This window comes from Condylura cristata, unplaced genomic scaffold, assembly GCF_000260355.1.
Source record: "Condylura cristata isolate star-nosed mole 26May11 unplaced genomic scaffold, ConCri1.0 scaffold00023, whole genome shotgun sequence".
Lineage (NCBI taxonomy): Eukaryota > Metazoa > Chordata > Mammalia > Eulipotyphla > Talpidae > Condylura > Condylura cristata.
Window position 1 is genome coordinate 3,652,126 of NW_004567124.1, and position 26,692 is coordinate 3,678,817.

General features: G+C 51.8%; 1 protein-coding gene across 2 annotated transcripts in view; it reads right to left on the reverse strand.

Annotated features, from left to right (window-relative positions):
* Positions 1-26,674, reverse strand: part of PAQR5 (progestin and adipoQ receptor family member V) — a 70,866-nt gene extending 44,192 nt beyond the window's left edge. For both annotated transcript variants that reach the window (XM_012728664.1, XM_012728665.1), the window contains exon 1: positions 26,591-26,674. The gene's annotated coding sequence lies outside the window, so the exon portion shown is untranslated. The remainder of the gene's footprint in view (positions 1-26,590) is intronic.
* Between the last annotated feature and the right edge of the window lie 18 nt (positions 26,675-26,692).

The following is a 26,692-nucleotide window of genomic DNA, read 5'->3' on the forward strand; positions in this document are numbered from 1 at the left end:
TCGATCTGCCTGTTCTGCTCCCCACTCTGTCTCTGGTGAAGCCTCTCACCCTCTACATCTCTGGCCTGTACCCTAGTTCTGCATGAATAAATAAATCTTTAAAAAAAAAAAAAAGGACTGGAATTCTGACACATGGCCAGAGCACAGGTTCAACTTGGAAACATACTAAGTGAAATAAGTTGACACAAAAAGATGAATGTTATATGATCTCTCATAGGAGGTATCTCGAGGAGGCAAGTTCATGGAGACATAATGTAGAAGCAGAAGTTATCACGTAATTCATTTCATAGGTATGGAGTTTCTGTTTGGGCTGGTGAAAAAGTTCTGGAAATGAATCGTGGTGATGGGAGCACAACAATGTAAATGTATTTAATGCTACCGAATTATACACTTAAATATAATTACATCTATTAGTCCGCTCAAGCTGCTGTAACAAAATACCCCGACCTGGGGTGGCTTATAAACAGCACGCATCTCCTTCTCACAGCTCTGGAGGCTGGAAGGCCAAGGCCAGGGTATTGGCATGATTGGAGTCTGGGTTGCAAGTGACTGACTTCTCTGCAGCCTCCCCTGGTGGGTGGGGTGAGGGAGCTCTCTGGAACCTCTTTCATAACCCTTGTCTAATCACCCTCAGAGGCCTCACTCCTGATACCTTACACTGGGCATTAGGATTTCAACATATACACTGGGGTGGGAACAGGACACAAACATTCAGCCCAGGGAACACACACACACACACTGTATACCATATACAACCTGTTGCTGCAAAGTCCCACCTTTGAGAAGCACCGCTAGCTCAGCCACCACCCCCCTCCCACTCTATAGGTGAGAAGCCCCTGAGGAAATCACTTGTCTGCAGTCACTCAGAGGGGACCCTGTAGGGTCAACATTACATGAGGTCTGCGACCGTGAGCACACAGCTATACCACAGTACCTGAAAACCCGGCAGGCCCTCCTACTCCAGGGCCCATTCCTAAGTCTCACAGAGGGAGAGAAGAACTATGGACAGTCAGCCAGTGTGGCTAAGGCCACGCTTCAGCCAGCACCTGGACCCCAGCTTGGCCACAGCCAGGGCGAAAGGCCCATCTCCACCAAATTACAAACACCTTCCAGGCAGTCACTCTGACACAAGCCACCAGGCCTGCAAAGGCCGTGTTCTCCACACTGCAGGTCACACCTGTAGGCGAGATCGATTTTATGCAGCATGGCTGACATTTAACAATAGATTTTGTATGGGAAATAACAGAAAAAAATACCACAGAGCCCAGCAAGTATAGCTTTGCAATTTTTCTGTTTGTTAAATTATGTCTATTAGCTTTGTACATTGTAATAAGTACCCAGATCACCTGTGTTTGGAGAATGTTCTAAAACTGCAATTTTACACTTCTGATGAAGTGTAACAGGAGGGAGGCACAGGGGGATTGGGACTTAGGGTCACCAGGGGCAGGGCTCCCATCTAATGTCTGACCTTGACTAGGCTGAGTAATTCTTCCTGACTCTCGCTTTCGTCATCTGTACAATAAGGATATGACTAATGACCAGGGCTGTGGGAAGCTAGGGTAAGACAATGAATGTGAATGTACTCATTAACTACAAAATGCTAAGTAAATACCAACGGTATCATCAGAGGTGGCAGTAATGCCGCTATCATTACCCTAGGTAGCACCAACTTCAGCGGAGGGAGACTCAGCTACAGTTCCCGGGATGGGGAGGGAGAGGGGTGAAACTGAAGTCCATGGAAATGTAAGTGGAGGGGTACAAAATTATAGATAAAAATTGTGTGTTGGGGGCACATCTTCTTTTAAAAGATAACATAATACTGGGCCCTCCCTGGTGGCGCTACGGGTAAGGACACAGCACTGCAAACTGGCTGCAGCCGCTTCAATGTGAGTTCGATCCCCTGTCCTGGAGGTGACCTACATGGAGCTGCAGACCTCTCCTGACCTGCCCGCTGCTCCCTTCAGCAGTATACTTCGTCGATCTGCCTGTTCTGTTCCTGGTGAGTCCTCTCACCCACCACACCTCTGACCTGTACCCCAGTTCTGTATGCATAAATAAATAAATCTTTAAAAAAAAAAAAAAAGAAAAGATGGCCCTCCCTGGTGGCACAGCGGGTTAAAGCACAGCACTAGGAGGCTAAGGAAACTTCCGCATAAGTTCGATCCCTGCGTGCCCTAGAGGGAACCACATGGAGCGGCAGACCTCTCCTGACCCGCCCGCTGCTCCCCTCAGCAGTGTACTTCGTCATCTGCCTGCTCTGCTCCCCACTCTGTCTCTGGTGAAGCCTCTCACCACCCCTGAGCCTCTGGCCTGTACTCCAGTTCTGTATGAATAAATACATAAAACTTTTAAAAAAAGAAAAGATAACATAATATTATGGGGGGAAATTCTACCCATAAAGTCCACATGGAAACGATGAGGTGTTGGTCAAATTATAAATTATTTCAACTCCGAACTTCAGTTTCCCATCTGCAAAACAGCCTAATGATGCACAAAACACAGGATTATTATGAGAATTAAATACAAACCCATGTGAAAGTGCCTTGATCACTTGATTTATTCAGAGACATTTCTTTGAAACTACACAGAGGGGAGCTGGGGACAGGAGCGCCAGCTTTCAGTGAGCCAGAAAGATTCAGAACCATCAGCCCCAGGCAGTGGCTGGTGGGCAGGGGTGAAACCACAGCGCAGGTAAGTAGAAGCTGAGAGAAAAGAAATCCAACCTCCAGACCTGGAATGGCAGTGCCAGTTCAGAGAGGTGAAAGAGGGTGGGAAGCACTGGGTCACATGGGCCAGTCAGTAACTGAGGGGAGTGTTCCTTTGCAGAAACCCGTCCCTGCCCCCACCAAGGACGGGTGAGGCCCCACCTTGGAAACTGGCCCCACTGGCTGGGAGAGACGTCCCTCCCCTGGCAGGACAGAGGGCCAGAGGAAAGCCGGCTCTGCTGGCTGTGCGGGGCTTGCTCTCTGCCACAGGAATGGCCACACCCATGGAGACCAGCCCAGCACCAGCCTGCAGAGGCTGTGGCGACCTCCTCCGGGCATACCACACTCTCCCAGACTGGACTGGGGAGCAAGGCCCCAACACTGCAGGGGACCTTCCTTCAGCCTGTTTCCAAGCCAGAGCAAGGTGCAGGACACCTCACCCCAGCTCTGGAGCCCCAGGGCATTTCTGCACCTGGCCCCAGGCCTGCCCAGTAAACCTCGCCATCCTCTTCTGTCCATTCTGGAAGCCTTCCAGACCCAGCAGCCCTCCTCCAGGAGCGAGCCGTCTGCAGCCCCACCTCCCCTACCCTCCTTTCCCTGAGCACCCCAAAGGTGGTGGGAGGTGGCAATCAATGCCTTTGGGTGAGTCAGATCTGGGTGCCACTCACTAGCGGGAGCCCTCAGGCATGGAGCCTGGTCTTCTCAGTTTGGGGTCTGTCCCTACCTCGTGTGCTACAGGAAGAGGTCATGGGTGAGAGGCTCATTGCCAGCCTGGCCAGCAGCAAGCAGTTATGATTATTAACAATGGTAGTAAACACTAATAATCAGAAGGGGTAGTTATTATTCTTAGCTTGGTCATATACTGTTTTCAGACTCTTCTAGGTGAGGTTATTTAGGCAGCCACAAATTAGATTTCTTAAAAATGGCCTGGATCTGTTTTTCTTTAAGAGACTCCATTGGAACTTGCTGACTGCTCCAGTCCGCAGCCACCCATTTGTCCACCCATTGAGCACGGAGTGAGTCTGAGGTTCCACTGAGTGGGGGGCACTGGGGTTTAGGCCCAAGTGGAGCCTCAGGAGAGCCCCCCACCACAGAACAAGCAGGTCACAAGCAGACCAGTCACCTAGTGGGTTGGATGCTATGTGGCTGATGGAAACATGGGGGTGGGGGTGCCGTCCTATTTCAGGGGAAGAAGGGGAAATTAGGGTCAGTCTCTGGTTGGAGCAGGAGAGACCAGAAAGAATCTGTCAGGGTGGAGAGACACAGCTGGCATGTCACAGCAACAGCGAGTTACCCACGGGCGTTCAGCAGCGTGAGAGGCGGGTGCGTCTGGCTGACAGCTGAGGGCAGAGTGAGGGGAGTGCTGTGTATGCTGGGGGAGGGACCCCAGGGAGACGTCCTGTCCTGTCCTGTCATGGAGTTATTTTCCTTCTGCGATGTTTCCCCACGCTCGCCCACTGCTCACTTTGCTGCAGGAGGCTGCCCCTGGCCAGGCAGGGAAGAGAATGTGGGACACATGGATGTTCCAGGGGAGCTTGTCCCCTTGGCTGCGGAGACCACTGCTCACACCCACCAGGGGAGCCTGCGCCCTTCCTCCACCCTCTGCTCCAAGCCCTGCGTGTCAGCTCTCCTCTTGAATGAATGCACTGGAGAGGACACCCCCACCCCTCTCTGCAGGCACCCAAACTTGAGACTTTGCCAGGTCTCTATCCCTCACCACCTACTCCCTTCCCCTACTCACCTGCACCCTCTTTTCGTGGGGAGCCCCAGCACACACACAGCTTTCTCTCAGTACACAGAGCATCTCGGACTCTCAGCCCCTGTCCCAGCACCTGGGGAGATGGACACTCAGATTCTAGACTTCTTAGTCATCTCTGCATGTCTCCAGGAACTCACAGCCCAACAGAGAGCAGGCGGGGAGGGAGAAGAGGGGGCACAGTGTCCGGACTGGGTCCCAGGGGCTCCTCGAGAAGGTACATCGGTGAGGAGAGCTGACATGGCATGGGGTGGGGACTGTGAAAAGGGCACAGTGGGATGCAAGAGGGAGGAAAGCAGAGACTTGGTTCATATATTTCCAAAATAACAGGCAGGATACTGGCATCACTAGGCATTTGTCAAAGTCCACTCAATGTGCAAAGAAAGACCCCTAAGTAATGCAGACGTTGGTTAACTATAATGTATCAATACTGGTTCATCAATTGTAGTAGTGTCCTGGCTGGGAAGGACAGCAGCATTGGGAACTCTCACCTGCTGTGCCATTATTCTAAAAACCAAAAGTTGCTCTAAAAAACTATTAAGAAAATATCCTAGACCAACATTTAAAAAGTCATGTAAAAATCTGAATGTGAGCTTCTCTTCACAGACCTGGAGATCTACAGCTCTGGGTGGAATTCAGATGTCAGATGACCATGTACTCTTTCCCATCACCCCGCCCTCACCCCCTCACCCCACCACCACCCCCACCCAAGTCCCCCACCCCTGATGGGCCCAGCAGGGAGCTCTGAGCTCTGTGTTCTATTGGGCAGCCCAGCTATCAAATCCAGAGATCCAGCCACAGGGAAAGAGTGAAAAGTTGGGGGGTCTCAAAGCACAACTCGCAGGTGCTGGAAAGGGTGACCCATGGGCTGTGGGGAGGAGAGCAGGGCAGCTTTCAGACAAGTTGAGTTTGATTTGCACACCTCTGCAGTTAAAAAATATATGACAATGATCTCGGAGGACAAGCCGAGGCTGTAGATCAATTTAGGAGGCAGAGAGAGGTGATTTCAAAGCCCAGGGAACACATGCAGCCCCTCAAGAAAGAGGTGCAGAGAGGACACAAAGGGTGAGGAAAACATTCATGGGAATGACAAGGTGGGGGCAGGGCTGAGCGCAGAGACAGAAACCAGCACCTTGGGTTCCCTGGCAAAGCAGACACAGGAATTGTGGCAAGAGGAAGGGTGAGCCAGCCTTAAGGAGTTTGAGGTTGGGGGGGCAGGAGTGGAGGGCAATGTTGGGGAACCAGTCAGGTGAGAGACAGCAGGTAGGGCCCTCACAGTTTACTGGGGTTACACTGTCTCTGCTCTCCTCACCTGCTCTGGAGCGGGGCATAGAAATGGAGGGGGACAGGGTTTTGTGGGCTGGATCCTCATTTACTCAGCCCACATTTACTAAATTCCTGCTGTGCCTTTGAGGCCATGGGGAGATACAGGGATGGGGAAACAGTCATCCCTAAAGCCCTCCCAGGTGGCACAACGGGTTAAGTCTCAGCACGATGAAGCTATCTATGCACAGTCTTAGATCCCCAGCCAGGGAGGTGACCCACAGGGCGCAGCAGACCTCTCCTGACCTGCCTGCTGCTCCCCTCAGCACTGTGTTTCAGTCTGCCTGTCCTGCTCCCTACTCTGTCTCTGGTGAACCCTCTCCCTACCATCCCCACCCCACATCTCGGACCTGTAACCCAGCTCTTATATGCATAAAAACTTTTTTTTTTAAAAAGATACTTCTCTTCCTTAAGAGCACACGTTGAGCACTAAAGAGTTTACACAAAGCACATGTGGGAGTGAACCAGCAGCACCCCCAGGAACGGCAGCACACTAGGGAACCAGGGAGGGGGTAAGCGCTTCTCCTTGGAGAGTCCTTGGCTCAATGAGGAGGTGAAGGGTGAGCAGGTGACAAGTGGAGCCTGGAGAGGAGCCCCGAGGAAGTGTGTGCCCCATCTGAACACAGGGTGGTGGCGGCTGGGCACTGAGCACCAAGGTCTCAGGATGGGTATGCGCCAGACTGGCCGGACTGAGCACAAAGCACTCTACCAAGGATGCACCTTGAGTTCAAATCCGGGCTCCATTATTTACTGTGAGCCCTTGGGCAGATGACTTTCTCTCTTCAACTTGACTTTTCTTATCAGTTAAATGAAGATAATAAAAGCAGCAGTGCTCTCGGAGGATGGAAAACTCTGGTATCTATCAGATAGCAAGCGCACAGAGGCGGCTCTGTCAACACTGTGCCCGAGACCCTCTCACTGCAGCCCGAATCCTGCCTCCGGCCCCGGGTTTACACTTCTGCTGGAAAACAGACTTTCCCCTCTGGCGCTGACCCACCTTCCTGGCAGGAGCTGTGGCTCATGGGCGCTGCAAGTGGGAGAGGTTGCCATGGTGACCCGCTTGGCTTTCGGAAACTCAGGAAGAGAACTGAACCTTTTCTTTGTTCCAGCCATCACAGTTATTCTAGATATTTACCACCAGGCAGAGATTGAAAAAGGCTGAAGGATACTTGTTAGCACGGTGTAGAGAAAGACTGGAAACATTCCAAAACTCTGGCAATAGAGAGCTGGCTGGGTAAGTTATGGTACATCCAAGAAAACTGTACTGTGCTACTATTAAAAATGTTACAGATCTGTGGTTACTGACAGGAAACAGTGTCATGACATGTTGTTAAATGAAAGCAGGCGGTTATGGGGCAGCATAAATCTTGTAACACCATCTATATAAAACCGTGTTACATTTAACAGCTTGTATTTATGGACAGAAGAAGTGTTTGGAAGGGTGTTCCCCTGTGTTCAGAGCAGTTCTCTCTAGATGGTGGGTAGCACTGGGAATTTGCTTTACTGTTGTTATTTTTTCTACTTTTCTAGAACACAAGATTTTACCCACAATAAGCATGTATCTTTTAACCATGCTATTAAAGGAACATAAATGAAGGAATCTTCCAACTTTTGGCCAGTCTTGGGGAAATTAGCGATGGGAGCCAACCGGGAGACCGCAAACCTCAACATTTCCTCACACTCACCCCCAAGAAGGTAGTAGCTGAGTCTTTTCCCCTCACATGCCCTCATCCTATCTGCTGGCAACACCAGCCTCATGGTCCCCTAGGCCATGGCCCGGGTCCCACAGCTTAGTGGCTGGTGCATTTGGAAAAGCCCCAACATCTCCCCAAGGGGCTTCCTCAGTCCTCTCATGCCTGTGGGTGAAGCAGGAGATGGCAGGGGTGCCCTGCACTGGGGGTACTAGCAGGTCACGGGGCCACAGACACCTACCGAGAACATTTAGTGCTCCAGGACTGTGCTGTCCCTGGAGCAATGTGGACACCACTGCAGCCTGCCCCTCTGGAACTCCTACTCTGGAACTCCTGGTCTGGTGGACACAGGCTCCAGACTTGCAAAGCCAAACCACTACTCCCAGTTCTGCCGAGGCTGGCTCTCCTGACTCTGGTCCACTTATTATGTGCCCACAGCAAAAGATTGGGGACCCTTCTGCGAGTTCCCAAAAGACCCCATTCCTTGGCATATCCTCAAATCCCCCACAGCCCCCCACCATCCCAGTATCCCCTCCCTCCAGCCATGCCCCCCCTTCCCACCCCATCCCCTGTGTCTGTCCTTGAATAGACACCTCCATGCTTTTACACTGGCTATTTCTTCAGGCTAAAACGGCTCTTCCTGCACTTCACTTGACAAAATCCTACCCACTCTTTATGCCTAAACTCAATATCAAGTGCAGAATCAACATCATTCCACTTGCAAACTTTGCAGTGAAAGGCCCGGGATTCCCTCTGGGTCAAAATCGGTTGGGTCTGTCCTGTTCACTGCTGTGTCCAAGATGCCCACTCCGGACTGGGCACAGTGTTACTGTCTCGTGAATGCATACTTGCCAAACTCCTTTTTTCAACATCCTTAACCCCAGAGGCAGAGTTAATCCAGTTATCTAGACACTTTTATCCAGAGATTCCCATGTTCTATGCACTGGTCCTGCACTTCAATGCCCAAATGGTATGCTGGCCCAAAATTTTACTTTTCAAAAAGATGTATTTATTTATGCATGTAAGAACTGGGTTACAGGTCAGAAGTTTGGTGGAGGGTGGGGATGGGGGGCGGGGAGAGGATTCACCAGAGACAGAGCAGGGAGCAGCACAGATGGATCCACTGAAATATACTGCTAAGGGGAGCAGTGGGTGAGACAGGAGAGGTCTGCTGCGCCATGTGGGTCAGCTCCATGGATCAAATTCATGCCTCAGTGGGTGATGATAGCTTGATAGGGCTGAGACTTAACCCTCTGTACCACCAGGGAGGCCCACTGGCCCAACATTTCATTTGGATTTTTTAAGATCTTAAATCTCAAACCAAATGTTAAAAAATAAATAAATAAAGTTTAAGACAACTGGGGAAATCTGAAGACCAGCTATTGACATGATGATGAGGCACAGTCAGTTCTAAGGTGCTGTAATGTTCTGTCTTGCAAAGGCCATAGTGGAAAGGGTCACAGATGAAGGGGGGTGATGTCTCGGCTCAGCTGCAGCAGAATCCAGCTGGGAGCAGGGTGGTTAAGGGTAGAGATGAAGCCAGATGGGTTAAGAGTTAAGAACTAGAAATCCATTATGCTAATCTCAACTTTTATGTTTTTAAAAAGAGACCATAACAATGTTAAAAAAAAAAAAAAGAAGCCCTGATACACAGAATACCACTCAATTCCTGCTCAGACATTGCATGACAGTAAACAGGCAAAACGCTGTGGCAAGAGTAATTTTAACTCTGTCCTCAGACTTTCCTAACATGTGGAACGTCAACATGACAGCTTTTAAACTTATACAGGAAACACTGCATCAGAATCTCCATCTGAACAAGATAAAATTAAAGAACTTACAGACAAACCGGAAATGCTTAGAAACAAAACTATGGTTCCTTACACATGAAAGACTGCAATTGCTGGGGAAAAAAGACACCGTCAGCGGAAAATATTCGAAGGTATCTTATAACTATATCTTTCATCATTCTCCAGCCAGGACTGAGTCAGGAAGAACTTTTTCTAAAAAATTTTATAGAACAATTATACTGGTGAGAAATGAGGCTCTGAAGTATTTTGATTTTGATTTTATAAAGATCAATTAATATTTCGTTTTCCATTTTTCATTCGATTTCATGGTTTTGAAGTGTATCAACATTAATGTTTTGAATCCTTCATTTTTATCAGCTAATATAGACCAGAAATATGCATCTGCTTATAAACTGACATAATTGACATTCTAGCATTATAAAATACAAATTGCTAAAATGTATCATATAGAGAGCACAAATGTATAAATGTGTAAAAAGTATAAAATACAAACACAAAAGGGTAAAAATAAATAAATAAGCACAATGGATAAAGTGTCAAATGTTTGTTTTGATTTTAAACCATTAAATAATTGGCTCACCGATGTAAAATTTTACGCTTCTTCAAAAATCAAATCTGTCTTTCGGTGTTACGTGACACACGTGTGGCGTACACGGGCACACGTGATACATTCTGGCATAACCATTGCCACACGTGGCCAGGGCTGGGGACTGCTGGTCACCCAGCTCGGGGCTCTAACTCCAGGTGCAGATCAGAGCCAGCAGGACAGATGCGCTGGCCGGGCTCAGGTGCATTAGGCTCTCTGAAGGTCAGGGAGGGAAGGAGGAGCTCAAGTGATGGTGCAGCACGGCCAGGGGTAAGACACTGCGATGCCAGCCCAGGTGACAGCAGAGCCCCAGAGCAGGTGCCAGTGGGGCCCGCAGGCCAGGGCACCTGCTGGCCGGGGCTCGTGGGTCTCTGGCTACACAGCTCCTGGGGTTCCAAGGAGGTGAGGTAGGCCAGCCCCTCTCCCCGCCACACTGGGAAAGAGTGACATTCCTGCCAGGTTGGCACAGGTGAGCACTGGCCCTGACTACAGGGGTTCCTCTCAGCCCAAAAAGGGAATATGAGGATCCTGGAGAAGGCGTGATCTGTCGCCATCAACCTCCCAAGCTTTAACCTAATCAGAAGCTTCTAAGTCTGAAATGAGACTGTCAGTGTGTGAGAGAGCCCAGATGGCAGGAAGAGGCATGGAAGGAAAGATGGGGTGAAGGTGAGCACATTCTCACACCCTAGGGGAGCAGCTCAGGCAACCTGCAGGAGCTATGCCACCCAGGGACAGAATCAACCCCTTACCCCTCCCAGGTAGAAGCTTCTGGGAGTTCAAGCCACAAGGGTGCTGTCCCCTGATGAGCATAGGGGCCTCCAGAGGCACAGACTTTGGGGTGCTGACCCTGGGAGAGGGGTGAAACTTGCAGTAGAGATAGGGCCTAGAAAACCTCTCTGGCACCAAGCCCCAAGCCCAACCACACAGCCAAATAACAGGGGGAAGGGACACTTGTAGGCCAGCTGCGCCCACCTGGCTGGCTGAGTCACCACCCCAGGGGCAGCCTGGGAATAGCTGTCACTCTTCCTGGTGATTCCCAGGAAGGACGAATTGGGAAACACCACCCTCAGCTGAGATGGTTCAGATTCCATGGTCGAGAATCCACTGGGCAGATGAGATACAGGAGCCCAAAGGGAGAAGCAGGAGCCAGGGTTCCCCCCCCCTCCCTCGACCACCACCCCGAAGGAGAGGGAGTGAGGCAGAGCATGCTCACGCTCACTGCTGGGAGGGAGGCAGGAAACCCTGGCTGCCCCCACAGAAAACCCCCTCTTCCTGAGGAGGCACGCCTAGTAATTAAAATGAGACATCACCAATGAGGCAAGGAGGTGACCATCCTTGACTAAAACCAAGGGGGCAGCTTCCTTGTCACCCCATTGGGCACCTCAAAGCCACAGCCCAGTCACCATCTGGCCAATCACATTGCTCTACTTGGTACTCTGCTCTCTCTGCTTACCTGCTCTCCTTGTCTGACTGGAAAATTCCACCTCCCCCTTCGGGGTCTACCCAAGCCCTATTTCCTCAGACTCCAGTGCCCTCACCTGCTCTGCCCCTAGGTCAGCAGCCCCATTCCCCAGGCCCCAAGTTCCAGGCCCCAGTTTTTCCACTCCCCTCCTGGACAGCATGCTCCCATGCTGACTCACAGTCATGTCCCCAAAATCAAGCACAGCACCCCCACACTTGGGTAGGACTCAGAAAATGCCTGCTCAAGGGCTCGAGTTGTTCAGAGAAGGGACCCAGCCAAGGGAAGCCTGCGGCTGAATTCAGAGAGACTAGAGATGGGAGGACAGTTTGGGGGTGGAGGGGAGGGGCAGGCTGAGACACAGCGCCCTGGTGTGTCCCCCTTCAGGCCCAGTGTGGCCTCCAGCCTCCCTCCTCCAAAGATTTGCATTCATGAAAGTTTTCCTGGGCAATCATTAACCCTGAGCTTAGCCACCCAGGCTTGGTGGGACTGTTAACTAAGCAGACTAGCAGGTGAGCCATTTCACCTAATTATTACCCAGAGAACACACCCCCTAGGTGAGGGAATGGTGGAGGGCAGTGGGGAGCCAGGAACCTGTAAACTGGAGCAAGGAAGGTCACAAGGACCTGGCTGGGGACTAGCAGGAACTCAGACCCTCAGCAGAGACTGGAAGTCACCGGAGGTCAGTGTTTCCAGTGCCATCGGGCTCCGAGGGGAAGTGAGGCTTGCACGAGGCCCCAAAGCCAAAGAGGAGCTCAGACAGCAGGAGTTTCCTTAGCAGGCAGTAATGCCCCATGATTGATGCACCCTGATGTCTCTCCAGCACCCCCCCTTCATCCTCAGTAGGCGAGACGATGGAGTTGGACACTTGGTTCATGGGTATTTTACTCTGCACTGAATGTGCCTCTGGGTGGGCTCTTCACTGGACACTGTCGCCCACCAGCCCCTGCCCTCTTGGGTCTGTTTGGAGTGCTAACAGGAGCCATGCAGTGGGCATCACCTGTCCCCTGCACACCTGCCTTTAGGATGCCATTGTGACCAAAGACCTCCCTTCTCTGGTCTCCGTAAAGCTGCTCCTTCCTTCTCACTAGGATTTTTCCTGCTAACCCAATGTCATCAGTAACACATTTCACAATATTTGAATGCAGTGGTGGATTAACAGCCCGGTGGCTGAAATGTGACATGAGGTCATTTATTCAAGCATTAAGCACGGGCTTTTTTTTTTTAAAGGCTGAAGCAAAATGCATTATTCAGAGCCCCATGAAGACTAGGAATAATGGATCCTTGCCAACCTGCGCCCAAGAACACAGCCAGAACTCAGCAAGGTGAGAACAGTAAGTCCCTGCCTTTCCCGAGCCTCCACCACCAGGCAGACACCAAGGCTCCAGCTGACCTTTGGTCCTGTCCTGAGGTCTGCACAAACCCAAGAGGGTCTCAGGAGAAGCAGCATGGAGTCGGGGAAGGAGGAGATACTGGCTGCAGCTGTCCTTCAGCCCTGGTCATCTCTTCCTGCCCCGCAAAGGCCCAGCTGTTGCTGGTTATGCAAAATGATTCAGTTTGCCCAGGGAGGGAAAGTTGGCCCTCACATAAAGAGTGAAAATGAAAAAATGTGCTTAAAATATCTCTCAAATATGTGTCCCGCCTGGTGTCCCCAGAATAGGAAGCAGGAAGGCCCTAGATTCAGGTCCTTATGCTTCTTGGCAGAAGCACTACGGGGGCCAGCATCCATGTGCCAAGGTGGACAGTGGTCGCCTATGTGCCAAGGTGGCAGTGTGGGCCAAGGGACACCCCCACAACACAGGGCTGGACATTTCACCACTAGAAATTAAATTCTTAGACTCTTAAAGAAAGATGAACATGATGAACATTCTGGAAGTTTGGGGGGTGGAGTGGGGAGAGGTGTCTGGGATCAGCTGAAATTGTTAGAGGAAAATCACTTTCCTCTAACTTTCCATACAGAAGGCCAATTGTCCTCCCCGAGCAAAGTTAATTCATTTCTACCACTAACATGTGGCAGCTGGTACTCTGGGGGGTAAAACAGGGCAGAGGGCTAGTGCAGACGGGCAGAGAACCCAGCTGAGTCAGGGTTCAGCATAAAGAGTTTGTGGGAAGATAGCTCTGGGCAAGGAGAAGACAGGTCAAGCCTGCAAGACTCTCACAAGCTGTGTGACTTTCCTGTACCTCAGTTTCCTCATCCATGCATGAGAAAGTGGAGGCTGTAACACCTGCCTGGCACCAGGAAGCACTTGGTCAACAATGCTGAAGGCAGGTCTGGGCACCACCAGGTTCATGAAATCCTTTGGCTCCCCTGGAGAAGGAATTATCCAACGGACTCACACCCCAGAGGTTTGGTTTGGACGGTCCTCACACCAGTAGGATACTAGGCCTCAAAGCTGGAGCCAAAACAAAGCCTCTTTAATAGCACAGGCCTACCTTAGGAGGAGGCCTTTCCCTCTGAAAGTCAAATCTGAGATCTAGGACGGTGTTGCCATCACACCAGGCAGGAGAGTTGGAGAGAAGCCAGAGGCCCCCTCCTTCCCTTCCTGGCCGCCCAGCAGTTGACCACAGGAATTCACTTCCTCTGACTCTTCTGCTTTTAAGGAATCTTGAGGATGACAAGCAAAGACTTGATTATGAGAATAAGCTGAAAATGCAGCTAAAATATGAAGATGATACCCCAGGAGGGAAGCCCAGAGAAGCTGGTGGCTGGCTCAGGATCACAGATACTGAATTAAGGCTAAGTCCAGAAGCCCTGGTCTTGTTAAGCTACAATGCAGAAGCAACACCCGAGCAACTGGCCGTCTGCTGGACCCGAGGAAGGACACCTGGGAAGATAGTGACAATGAAACCATTCCAGAGGGGAGTGGCAGAGGGCAGTGCCATGTTCCCCTCCACCCACGCCCCCTGCAGACAAGTGTTTCATTTGCCTTCACACAATTTCCGTTTTTTTTTTTTTACTTCCCTTTTTTTTGTTGTTAGGCATCTTGTCTAGAGACAAGATGTACCAAAAACATCCAAGACATAAACTACTGGCAGCTCAGATTTCAGAACTGGAAGCCCCCCCCCCCACTTGGCTCCCTTAAAGTCAGGCTCCGCACCTTGGCTTTCATAGGAAAGGGCACCAGAGAGGAGCACTGAGCCCAGATCTGGGGAAACACGTGTTTCCTGTCCTGCGGCAACCAAAGAATATTTGAGTCCTGTGAAATTCCCTGTTGGAAGTCTTTTCTTTATTTTTAAAACTTATTTATTTATGCATACAAGAACTGGGGTACAGCCAGAGATGCGGAGGGTAAGAGGATTTCCCAGAGACAGAGTGGGGAGCAGAACAGGCAGATGGACTGAAATACACTGCTGAGGGGAGCAGCAGGTGAGACGGCAGAAGTCTGAGGCACCATGTGGGTCAGCTCCCTGCCTGGGGATCGAACACCTGCTGCAGTGGCTTCGGATAGCTTCACAGTGCTGGGCTTTAACTCACTGTACCACCAGGGAGGGCCCTGGAAGTCTTTTCAAAGCCTCACTGTTGCTCACAAAAAACAGGCAAGGTCACTCAGCTCCTGCTCCTTCCAGTTTTGGGTCCCCCAGGGCTCCCCTGCAGTTAGAGGCTCCCCAACTACTGACAGAGCCCATAGGACTTGCTGCCTTCTGCTCCGTGCCCTCCCTTCTTAGAGCCTCAACTGCGTCCCAAAATGACCACTCCCACCCTCCCAAGGCTCACCCCCCTCATACCTGCCTTCGGGAGGTGTCTGCCCTGGACTTCCTCTTCCTCTCTGTCCCCCTCACCACTCTTCCAGACCCACTGTGCCCCGCTGCTTCCTCTTTCAGGAAACCCGTGCCAACCCCAGCCCAGCTGCTTGCCCTTTATTCTCCGCATCAGCAGCGCAGGCTCCAGAGCACCTTGGCGAAGCACTGTTTGGGGAAGCCAGACAAACGCAGCAGCCTTCTCAGACATGGGCCCCTGGTCCAGCTCAGGGTTCTTGAAAAGCAGGGGGCACCTGCTGCAGGGGAGGCTATAGCCCCACCAATTCCACCCTTAGAGAGCCAAGTTCCTCCAGGCAACCAAAAAAAGAGACTGCAAGGAAGCGTTAGTAATCGTGCATGTTTGCGTGTCTTCATGAACTACACAACACATGAACTGGGATCGAGGCCAACACGATTACTGTGGAATAAGTAAACCCTTCCTGCCCCGCTTCTCCCCCAGAAGATTCTGTGTTACTTGCAGCAGCGGGGGACCCAGGCTCCTAGTTCCCACACAGCAGTACCCTCAACTTTCATCATTGCTTCAAGTCTTGAAGACTTTGGTCTTCAAGAGTTTCTTCACTCACGTCAAAGACACTGGAAGGTCAGAGCCATCTAACAGGCTAGGGGAGGGAGGCTGGCCAGGAAGAGGGGTTATCACAGAGGAGGCAGGAGGCATGGGGGAGGGGTACAGTCACTGGAGGCAAGAGGTGGGGGAGGGCCCAGTATGGGGCTGAGGGGAAAAGGAGAGGCTGGGTAACAGGTTGAGGTGCAGAGGCAGGTAGCTGAGCTCATGGGTTGTGTTCCTGTGATATCAAAGCAAGGGAATTACCTGCTCAGCAAGAGCTGGGCTGGGCCTAAAGCAGGGTCAGATCCATGTCACTGCTCAGGTCCTCATAAACAGTCTCATAGCCCCATCGAGAACACACAGAGGCCTTTAACACAAAGCACAGTGATTCCTGGGAATTCACAACCTGTTTCAAAAATCCTCCAGCAGAATTCGTGATTCACCTTCATCTTTACACCCGCTTCTTTCCTCACCTCTTCATCCCTTATCATACATTTTCCTCCCATCTCCCAGTTCTGATCTCTGCCCCCTTCCACACTGTTCTAGGCACCCCAGTCTATGCCCCTGCCATTCCCACCATGAGGCTGTGTCTATGGGCAGGCCAGCCACCTCCTCTGGGAAGCCTGCCCTGAATGCTTGCTGATTAACCACTCATACCATGGCAGTCTGAGTCCTACTGGGACCTACAGTTTACTGACCCTCACACTTTGGCCCTATCCAAGGGTCCCTGCTGTATCAATTGTACCTCCGGGATTTAAACTTAAGGAGGTGACCAAGTGACATGTGGCGAGGCTCATGTGAGTGACAAAAGTGCTTATTACCACTGTCAAGAAAAGTACATCACACCACACAGGCCATGTGGAGAAGTCCCGTGTTGGTCAGGAGGCAGAAGCAGAAGTGAGGGGAAAGTCTAGGTGGGTGGAGTGGGGAGACAGAGTAGCTGCTTTGAAGAATTCTGTGGGTTTGGGAGACCAGGGGTTCCGTCACTGTCTGGCGTCACTGTCTGGCACCTTCTCTGGGAAGGTTTAGGGCAGGGGAAGTAGCCACTAGCTGTGAGAAAGGTGGGTAAGGAAAGTGTAACAGAGGTAGGCTCTGGATCACACAGGCAAGCGCAAAGTCTAAGCAGCACAGACCCAGCCACTCAGATCCCCTCAACCAGCTCAGTGTCCAGGGTTCATTAATTCAGTCACTCTCTTGCTAACTCAGTGATTCTCCTGCCCCGCTAATGTTCAATAGCTTGTTAACATGACCCCATCCCTGGACAAACTAACTCGGTGCCTTTATTCGCTCATCTCGCTGCCACTCTGGTGCCATTCTTGGCACAGCCACCCACCTCCCTGCCTTCTGCCTTTTACACCACCAGTTTCCCCACCTGATCCCAATCTGGAACCCACCCCCCTGCTCCCTCGGGGACCTCCCTGCCAGGGAAACCCTCTGAAGTGAGTCTCTCCCATCAGCATTCATAATTCAGCAAAAATCTCCTTGAACCTGAATCACTGTGTGTGTGTTGGGGGGGGGGGGAAGGGCAGGAAGCGGGGGATGGATCTTATCACTTAAATTTAAAAAACTGCTTTTCCTAATACATAAAGATTGCCTCTAATAAAACAGTAATAATAATAACCTGATAGACAAACATCATTTTTTAAACTGATCCTGTCTTTCTGGATATCACAGTGAACAATGAACAAATAATGAACAGACAAGTCACAGAAAAATACAATGATTCTAACAGTAAATGAAAACACCATTTACTCATAACATGAAAAATGCTAGTTAAAAATAAATGGAGATACAACTACCTTCCAGATTGGTAAAATCAGTACATTTGGTAAGAGTGTTCAGAAGGTGAGAGGAATGAGGGTCCTCATATATTCTATGGAATACAACTAGCTGAAATTTTTCAAATGTGTCCCTAAAAGTCATTCCGTCACCAACAAGCCCACTTGTACCCTGGTGTGCAGAAAGCTGGCTATCTAGGTTTGTGTACGTACACGCCATGATGTTGGCGCAACAACAAAATCACGTGCCAATGCATTTCTCAGACAGTGAGCAATGCACATCTCTACAAATGCTCATACCTTCTGAGTCATCAAGTGCACTGCCAGAACTTCATGCTCCATGATTACATCTACATTTGCAAGATGAATAAAGCACAAGGTGACTTGGTGGGACACTGTAATATCCAGGAAGAGAAGATCAGTTAAATAAATGATGTGATATCTACAAAGTGGAACATTATAGAGCTGTGAGCAAGAATGAGAACTTACTGATTGGGTGTACTGAGTGGGAAGCACCTCGAGAGAGCTAAACTGGGAAAGATTAGGGCATTACTGTGGATGTATGCTACAGTGTGAGAGATTCTTGTATGTATTTGCTGGTACACCCTTGAAATGTACACTCTGGAAGAATAAGAAACTGGAAAGAATATTTAAAAAACTGGGAGAGTTGCCTCTTGAGAAGGAAGGCTCTGTGAGGCCATGGGGGAGAGGAGTAAAAATATTTTATCATGGCCCTCCCTGGTGGCGCAGCGGGTTAAAGCACAGCACTAAGAAACTAAAGCCACTTCCGCATGAGTTCGATCCCCGCCTGCCCCGGAGGTGACCACATGGCACGACAGACCTCTCCTGACCTGCCCGCTGCTCCCCTCAGCAGTGTACTTCGTCGATCTGCCTGTTCTGCTCCCCACTCTGTCCCTGGTGAATCCTCTCACCCTCCGCATCTCTGACCTGTACCCCAGTTCTGTATGAATAAATAAACCTTTAAAAAAATTTATCATGAAATCATCGCCATTTTAAATTTTATTTTTTAAGAAAAAAGAGGAGAGGAACAACACAAGCAAGGTTAAATAAAGAAGCCAGACAAGCCCTCCCCAGCCTACTGCCCTTTCCGGCTTCCATGCTCTCTCTCCTTGACTCGTCTCTTGGATACAAGTCTGCAAAGGCTTCTCTCACCCAGGGCCCTTGCATGCCTGTCACCTGTGCCCAGAACTCTCTCCCCCAGCTGCCTCTGCTCTTCCCTCCTGCTCATTCCTCAACCTTGGAGGTCTACCCCCCATCCCCCCACTCCCCGCATTTTCTGGTCTGCATTTCCAGTGCCACACCCCAACACCTTCCTCCTTGCACACCCTTCCCTGGGTTTCCACCCTGTCCAGGCTGCAGGATGGAAGCTCCTCCCCAACCAGTGGCTGCAGTCTCTTCCTCTAGCTCTAAATACTGTGGTTCTAGAGCCTCCTTCTAGACCCACCCCTTTACCCTTCTCTTCTGGGGCTTCCTGCTCCCTTCTCTTCAAGCTCCTTCCGGGCTACCGATTCCATATCAAGGCATCTGTTATCTTTAAGCATGTCACTCCCGAAGGTCTCCTCCAGCCAGATCCCTCTTCTGAGCTCAGACCCGACTTGGACGACTCCCAGGTACCTCCAACCCACCGCATCCAAAATGTAGCTTCCAACTTCCAGTCGGTTCCACCCTCCACAGCAAGAGGCTTCCTTGTCTGTTATCTCTTAAGTATCCCTATAATCAGTCCACATCTCCGCCTCACTCACTGCAAACCTCATGGAAGCTGTCATCAGCCCCGTCATTCCCCTCCGGGGCTCCCTCCTGCACTTACCTACTTCAGGGCATTCACACACCCGTCCCCTGAATTCTCTCCTCCTCTCCAGTCCTGCTTCATCTTGTTCCATTCTTATCTCTCTTCTAAAACTCAGATTAGCATCGTTTCCTCAAGAACCTTTCCCTGACCCCTAGAGCAACGGATCTCAGCTGAGGACGGTTTTACTCCACTTCAGCCCCCTCCAGAGATGTCTAGAGGCATTTTTTCCTGGTCACAACTGGGATGGGTGTAATGTGTGGCCACTGGTATTTCGTGGGCAGAAGCCAGAAATATTGCCAAACATTGCACAAAACAGACAATAGGCCTCACAGCAGAGTGATCTGGTCCAAACTGTCAGCGGTGCCAAGAGGCTGCTCGCCCTTGACCGAATCATGTCCCATAGCCCACCTAGCCTGATGGTGATTGGATCTTGAAGTGTGCAAAGGTGTTGGCCAGATTCCATTTCTTAAGCTTTATGGGAGGCACAAAGGAACTGGAGCCACGGCTCATGCCCTTGTCTGTTTCTCCATCCCTATGCCCAGCCTCAAGCTCAGAGCTTGGAGCGTGGCGAGTGACGATGTACAGATTGACAGGAAATGCTCAGGGCAGGGACAATCCCCTAAGGAGCAGAAGTGACTGTTGTCCTGGCCTCAGCTGTGAGGCAGGTGCCGTCCTCTCCTGTGTCCTTGGCCAGCTTGCCTCCCTGGCTCCACGTGGCCTTTGCACCCCCATCAAGCCCCGTCTCCTGCAGGTGCTTCCACAGACTCCTTCAGGCCAACCGGGCTCAAGCTTGTCCCCTCAGCTTCATGCCAGACCTCTGCTCCTCCTGTGGGCTTACCTCAGAGTGGGGTCACTGCTCACCCAGCTGCCAAACCAGAGCCCTGGGTGCCCCGGTGCAACACCGGTCACCCTCCCGGGCCTGCCCTGCACCCCACCACCCAGTGTTGCCCAGCGCCCTCCCCCTCCTTGCCTTATACCTCCTTCCCTCCCAGTCTGCCTGTGATAATATTCCTAGCTTCGTCCTTCTGGGATGAAAACTGACCTGGAGCACTTCCTCATGAAAGGCCCCCATGCTTCTCGCTGGCCCATGCACAGACAGCATTTTGCTATGACTTTCAGGCCTATTTGCCATGACTTTCTCCCCTATTTCCCCGGGCCCACTTCCCCTTCCTCTACTTGCACTCCTAAAGACCTTCCAGCCACCCTTAAAATCAGAATCAAACATTATGATGGTTCCTCAAAAACATCAGACATAGAATTTCCACAGGACCCAGCAATTTCGAATCTGGGTATATGCCCCCAGACTCACAGATAAAAATTTACACACCCACACTCAGCAATACTCCTGGCAACTGCCCGAAGGTGGAAGCAACCCAGGTGCCCCTTGGCAGATGACTGGATAAACAAAATGTGGCCTGGCCACACCAGGGGGTGTTATTTGTTATTCACCCTTAAAAGGGAAAAAAAAGTCTGAAAGGTGCACTTCAAAACACATGAGCCTTGAAACAACATGCTAAGGGAGACAAGCTAGGTGTGCTGCACAGGTGCACGAGGTCCAGAAGGAGGGACCTAGAACAGTCAAATGCACGGAGACAGCCTGTCGGTTACCAGGGCGACGGTGGAGCGAGTGTGGTGCTAGTATTAATCAGACACCGGATTTCAATCTGGGATGTTTAAAAACGTTCTGGAGCTGGATGGGGTGGTAGTTGTACAGCAGTGTGACTGGCCTTAGGACACTGAATTAGACACTTAGAACAGCCTCCATGGTAAACTTCATGTCAAGCATATTTTATCACAATGTACAATGCAAAATCAAAGCTACCTCTTGTGATGCCCTCTGTACACCCCCCCCCCACACACACACACACCTGCACAAGCCCCCTCCAGCCCTCCCAGCTCCCTTGAGCACATCCCTGAGCGGCTGCCCTCCTCTGGGCCTGCGCACACATTTGCAGCCACTTAAGAGAGGCTGACACCTCGCTATCCTCCTGGAGAGAAGGTTTCTGCAGGCAGGCGGGGTGTCTAATGAACCCCGGCTCCTCCCAGCTCCCAGTCCACAGTCGAGAGCAGTCTATAGTCCTTCTGGAGGACTCTAGGAATGAATGACCACGCCAACTGTTTTGGGTTAATACTATCCCAAATCTCACAGCCTGCTGACTCTAGAATGGTGATTTGCTTCCAAATTTCATCAAGAAGCCACTCCCAGCTCTGGAGAAGACAAATCTTCGCCCTTCCATTAAGCTGCAAGGTCAGAAGGGGGCTTCCGTGGACAGTTAATAAACAGCCAACTTAGGAGGAATAAACAAAACAAAACCAGGGCTGGTCGGTGTGGCGTGCATGCCCTCGCATCTAACACCACGCCGCTGGGTCTTCCTCTACTGCCCAGTGGTGGGTCGGCTGATTCACTTCCTGCGTCCCTTCTCGGGCAGCTTGAAGAGGGGCTGTGGAGGAGAAGCCAAGCTCTTAAGACAGATACAGATGATTAGTCACCAGCTGGGAGGCGACTGACCTTAGTGCAGGCCAACCACAGGCCTGCTCCCCACCCCCACCTTCTTACATAACCCCAAGGTCCAGAGGCAAAGAGATCTTGGCATTGGCTCTCAGCACGAGACCGGAGGGCGCGTAGCCTTACCTTTTCAAGTCACTCATCCGCCCTGTTGAGTCCCTGGGCCCTCCACCTATATGCTCTTCATTCACCCACAGTCTGCTTATACAAAACAGGGGCTAAAGGAAGAAACTGTCACGGTTGGGAGGGACCGTGGGATCACCTAACCCAGTGGCCTCCACCAAAGACGATCTGGCCCCTGGGACATCTGGTAACAGCTGGAGACATCTTTGATTGTCGCAAAGGAAGAGGGGGCACTACTCATATCTCACTGGTAGAGGTCAAGGACGCTGCCAAACACCCCACATTGCACAGGCCAGCCCTGCCCCAAAGGATTATCCCACCCAACTGTCAACAAGGCTGAGGTGGAGAAATCCTGATGTAAGTTGTGTCTTTTACAGGTGAGGAAACTGAGGCACAGGGAGTGGTGGCCAAAGCACACCTAGGGTTAGGGGTGTCAGAATTAGAATCCCGGGCCCCCATCGGGCACACCAGTCTCAAGAGGGTCGCAAGAGGGCAGTGGGCATCTCAATGGCAGGCAGCAAGCTGGGAGAGTGGCTAAGCTTGGAAGCGCAGGATCCAGAAGGCCATGAAGGCTGGGTTCTGTGCCCCTGGCAGGCTCAAATGAGCCCTCCCGAGGTCAGCTCAGCCACAGGGCTCCCCAATAACTGAGGAAGAATGCCACAGGGGCTGTGGTGTTTCCAGGTAAAATGCCCGTTGGAGGCTTAAGCAAAAGTTACCGCTCAGTCCTCCACAAAGCAAGCAGTGGGTGGTACTGGCCTGGCATCAAGGCCAGATGTGAGGACAACTCTAAGATAGGGTACGGGTGGGAATGAAACCTTGGATCATTGCACCAGAGACACTGTCTTTCTGGATTCCAAAAAACTGGCATCTCTCACATCTCTGGGTGCCACATGGCCATCCTTCATTTCAAGATACAGTCTTGAGTCACTCTTGTCCTTCTCCCCCTAGGAACCAACGCCACATCTCCACTCACGGGCCACACACCAGGGTGTAGGTCCAAACCTCTGATGGTGCAACCCCTTATTTATGAAGTACTGACTCACTTCATGTCACAGGGGGTACTTTTCCATTCGCATTTGCAATGTGACCAGCACATTTGCAATGGCAGCAGTGACAGGAGAAGGCCAGGGAAGGCATGTGCGAGCTGCGCACAGGTCAGGGCCTCCCCCTCTTAGCGGGATGAGACTCCCTAGGAAATGGTTGGGGGGCAAAGATGCAGGGCAGCCTGGGACCTCAGAGACAAGGGGTGTTACCATTGCAGAGTGACTTCTTCACTGCGTCATCGTTGTGCCTTCCACTGCCCTCTCCCCTCGCTCCCCAATTTTTCCACCCGTAGCTAACTCCTACACATCCTTCAACTTTGCCCTTCAACTTTTGGAGTCCCTGCTCCACAGTAAAGCTCAGGTGCATGTCACTCTTAATCTGGCAGAACACAAGGACAATGACAAAATATCTGGGGACAAATAGCAGGGCTTGGGGTAAAAGCCAACACCCCATGAATGTACGTCAAAGCCCCAGAACAGCTTCCTCTGCCAGGGCCATGCCTCCACCCTACGGAACCTATCTGATCTGTGTGGCCGCCGGGGTTGGACTGAGGCAGCAGAACATGGAGGCTCGGGGTCGCAGCCCACCCAGGTGAACGCTGACCCTCTCTTTCCCCCCAAGGGTCATCTTGGACAAAGGAACCCCATTATGCCTCCAAGGCCTGAGATACCACCCAGTCCTCACCCTTCCTGACACACAACTGGCTGCACTTCTTAGACTAGACGTCTTAGAATGTTTTCCCTGACCCAGTGGAGCTGAGGCCCCGCCCCCACCCCCTAGAGCTGTCTTTTGTCCTTGTCTGTTCTCCAGTAGAGGCTTAGGGAATTTTAAAGCTACCCAGTGAGGGTGCTCCATTCACCCCAATAGAGACATGGCCCACCTTGGAGAGCAGACTTGGAAGGTTTCTTTTGGGGGTGAGGTCTGATGAGTGGTACTCCTCCTGGCTCCCAAATCGCCCTACTGGGGGTCATCTGTTCAGCCTCTAGTCACTGGAAGCCGTCTGCCAAGGTGCCCTGGCACAGGGGACAGAGATGCAGCTTTGCACAGGCTCCAGTTTAGTCAGGAAGAGCTCCTGCCTCCAAGGGTCACGCGTCGTCTCCGTACCTCAGTCTCCCCATCTACACACGAGGAAGAGCAGCTGGATTGTTTATGTATTCAACACGCTTGAACTGAGCCCTGTCACTCACCAAGCACTGCACAGAGACCCAGGGAGACAGCAGTGAATAAAACAGACAGAGCCCTGCCCTCCCGGAGCTGATATTCTGACAGGGAAGAGGGGCAATCAGCAAGATTTAAAAAGTGAAATACACCGGATATTATGTGGTGGTAAGTGCAATGGAAAACAAAGCAGGGAGTAAGTGTACAGCTATGGGTTCGAAGGCTTATTCAGACTGAAAAAGAAATTCTCTGCCAAAAGCTCTTACTCTGCTGGATTCTTGTTAAGAACCTGAGAACTGAAAAAAGCTGTACCAGGTAGATAGGGTTGGGGTGGGGGGATGGTGTGGGGGCTGGACGCCAAGGTTCAGAACTGATTTTGTAAGTGTCCTGGATCAGAACTGTGATTTCTCCAAGGGTCAGAAATGATATTGTAAGCGTCCTAGACCATGCGCTGACCAAACAGACACTGGGTCAGTTGAGTCTGGGGAATATGGCGCCTGGCAGGACCTTGAAAGTCCTCAAGGCAGGGCCATGAAGTCTTCTACATCCCCCTTGGCCTTGGCCTTGGATGAATTACGCCCTGATCACCTCTGCCTCCAGGGCCTCTGAGCCCTCCCCTGGGGCTCTCCATGTGTGGTGGAATGCCCTGTCTCCCTACAGAAGGAAGAGGAGGATTAAAAACTCTCCACTTCACACCCAGTTTAGCAATTTCTCTTCCCACTGAGGCTGCTTTTGATCCAGAAATACCCACTGTGAACCTACTGTGTGCTGACCATGAGGCCAGCTCTCTGAGGAGTACCACGATGCTTGGGTGCCTCCCAGATGAATCCACAGTCCCGAGGGTGGTCAGGTGACTGCGCAGGCACGTGAGGAAGTAACAGTCACCCTTAGACTTTGCGCTAAGGCTTGCAAAGCCCTTTGGACCACCTACGCACTGTCCCCGTCTTATAGATGAAAAGTTGAAGTGCTGAAAATTAAATTCCCTTCCTTCCCTCATTTCACTGCTGCCCCGTGGAGTAGCAAGGAGAGGAAGTGGCAATGAAGAGGAATGTTTCCAAAAAAGATTCCTGGTGTAGATGGGACGAGGATCGCTGAACTTCCCTGACCGTCAACCTAGGACAGGGCCAAGCATGAGATTCCCCCTGCCTCTGCTTGGTCCTGGTCTGACCCCTGGGGTGAGGTTTAGATCTTGCTGCCCTCAGTGGGTCAGCATGGCAAGCTGCATGGGGTGCCTTTTCTGGTCCAAATTTCCATAGCACCCACTCTGGGCTGTAAGAGTAGAGATCTCTTAGCTAGGAAAATCCCCAGTCTTCCCTTAATTCAGCCAGGGCAGGTGCTATGACTTCCAACTTAACACTGCAGTCTCCTGCCCCTGCAGTCTGGGAAACCTGCAAGGACCTGGCTCTCACTTGGAGGGGTCTCCTGGCTAGATTTGATTTCTCCTTGGAGGTGGCCTCTCCTGTCTGGTAGGAGGTAGAGGTGGGGGATGAGTGGAGGGGGGTAGTACCCAATACAATTAGGAAGGGAGAAGAAACGAATCCCTGAGAGTCAGGGTCCCAGCAAAAAAAATGGCAAACTGGTCATGTGGCTCTAGAAGGCGGTGGTTTGAGGGCCAGACCCACCATGGTTCCCCAGCAAGGTACTTTACCCCTGTAAGCTTCATTCTTCTATCATCCACCATTAGAATAACAGAATAGTGGGGGGGGGAGGGGAGGTAAAATGAGTCAGAGATGTACGTTTGTTAGAGACATTAGCTGTCCATCTACTGACCTGCCGGCATTTCTTCTCTCTGGCTCCCCACCGGATGGGGCATCTTTCATGCCCACCCCACCCTGAGCTGAGCCCTCCACGAGGCCTAAGCTGGGCATCCCCTTCTGCTCAGATCAGCAAGATCTGTGCTCTGCCTTGCCAAGGCCACCCTCTTCCTCTGCTCTCCTGACTGGGTTGGGGGAGTGCTTGGGGAGAACAGGATGCCCAAATTCAGAAACCAGGAACTCCCCGTGGGGGACACCCAGTTCATCAGGGCCCAGCTGGGGCCCCCTCACTGGAACCCCATCTCGCTCAGCCGGGTCTTCCTATCTTACATCTGGCCCAAGGAGGCGGGAAGCACAAATGTAAACATTCCTTAAGAAATCACCAGCTCTGCAGCCAGTTCCCAGCCAAAGATTTTTAAGCGCTAAGGGACGGGCGGGAGGGACCAAACGCTCAGAAGAGAGATGAAAAAAGTGAGAAGGCGAAGATCAGCGATTTCAGGGGAGACCCGAGGCACCCCACCGCGACCGCCGCGCCCCCTGCACCCCGCACCCGCCCCGCGAGGCAGGAGACCAGACTTGGGGCGTGCGGTGAGAGGAGCCGCCTTTGCCCGCGGCCCGCTGCAAACTTTCCAAGACCTGCCCGCCGAGCCGCGTGCCCGCTCCGGGGAGCACGGGTGCGGGACCGCCGCGGAGATAGGGGTGCGAGGACCCCGAGGCTGGGGGCGGGGGGTGGGGGGTGCTGGGGGCCAGGCGGCAGCGGCCAGGCCCCCCGCCCTCGGTTACCTGGTTCCAAGGCGTCGGGTGGAGAGGGCTCGGCGACGCTGCCCCAGCGCGCAGAACACCGGGACGCGCTGCCCGGGCGCGGCGGACCCCAGACGCGCGGCG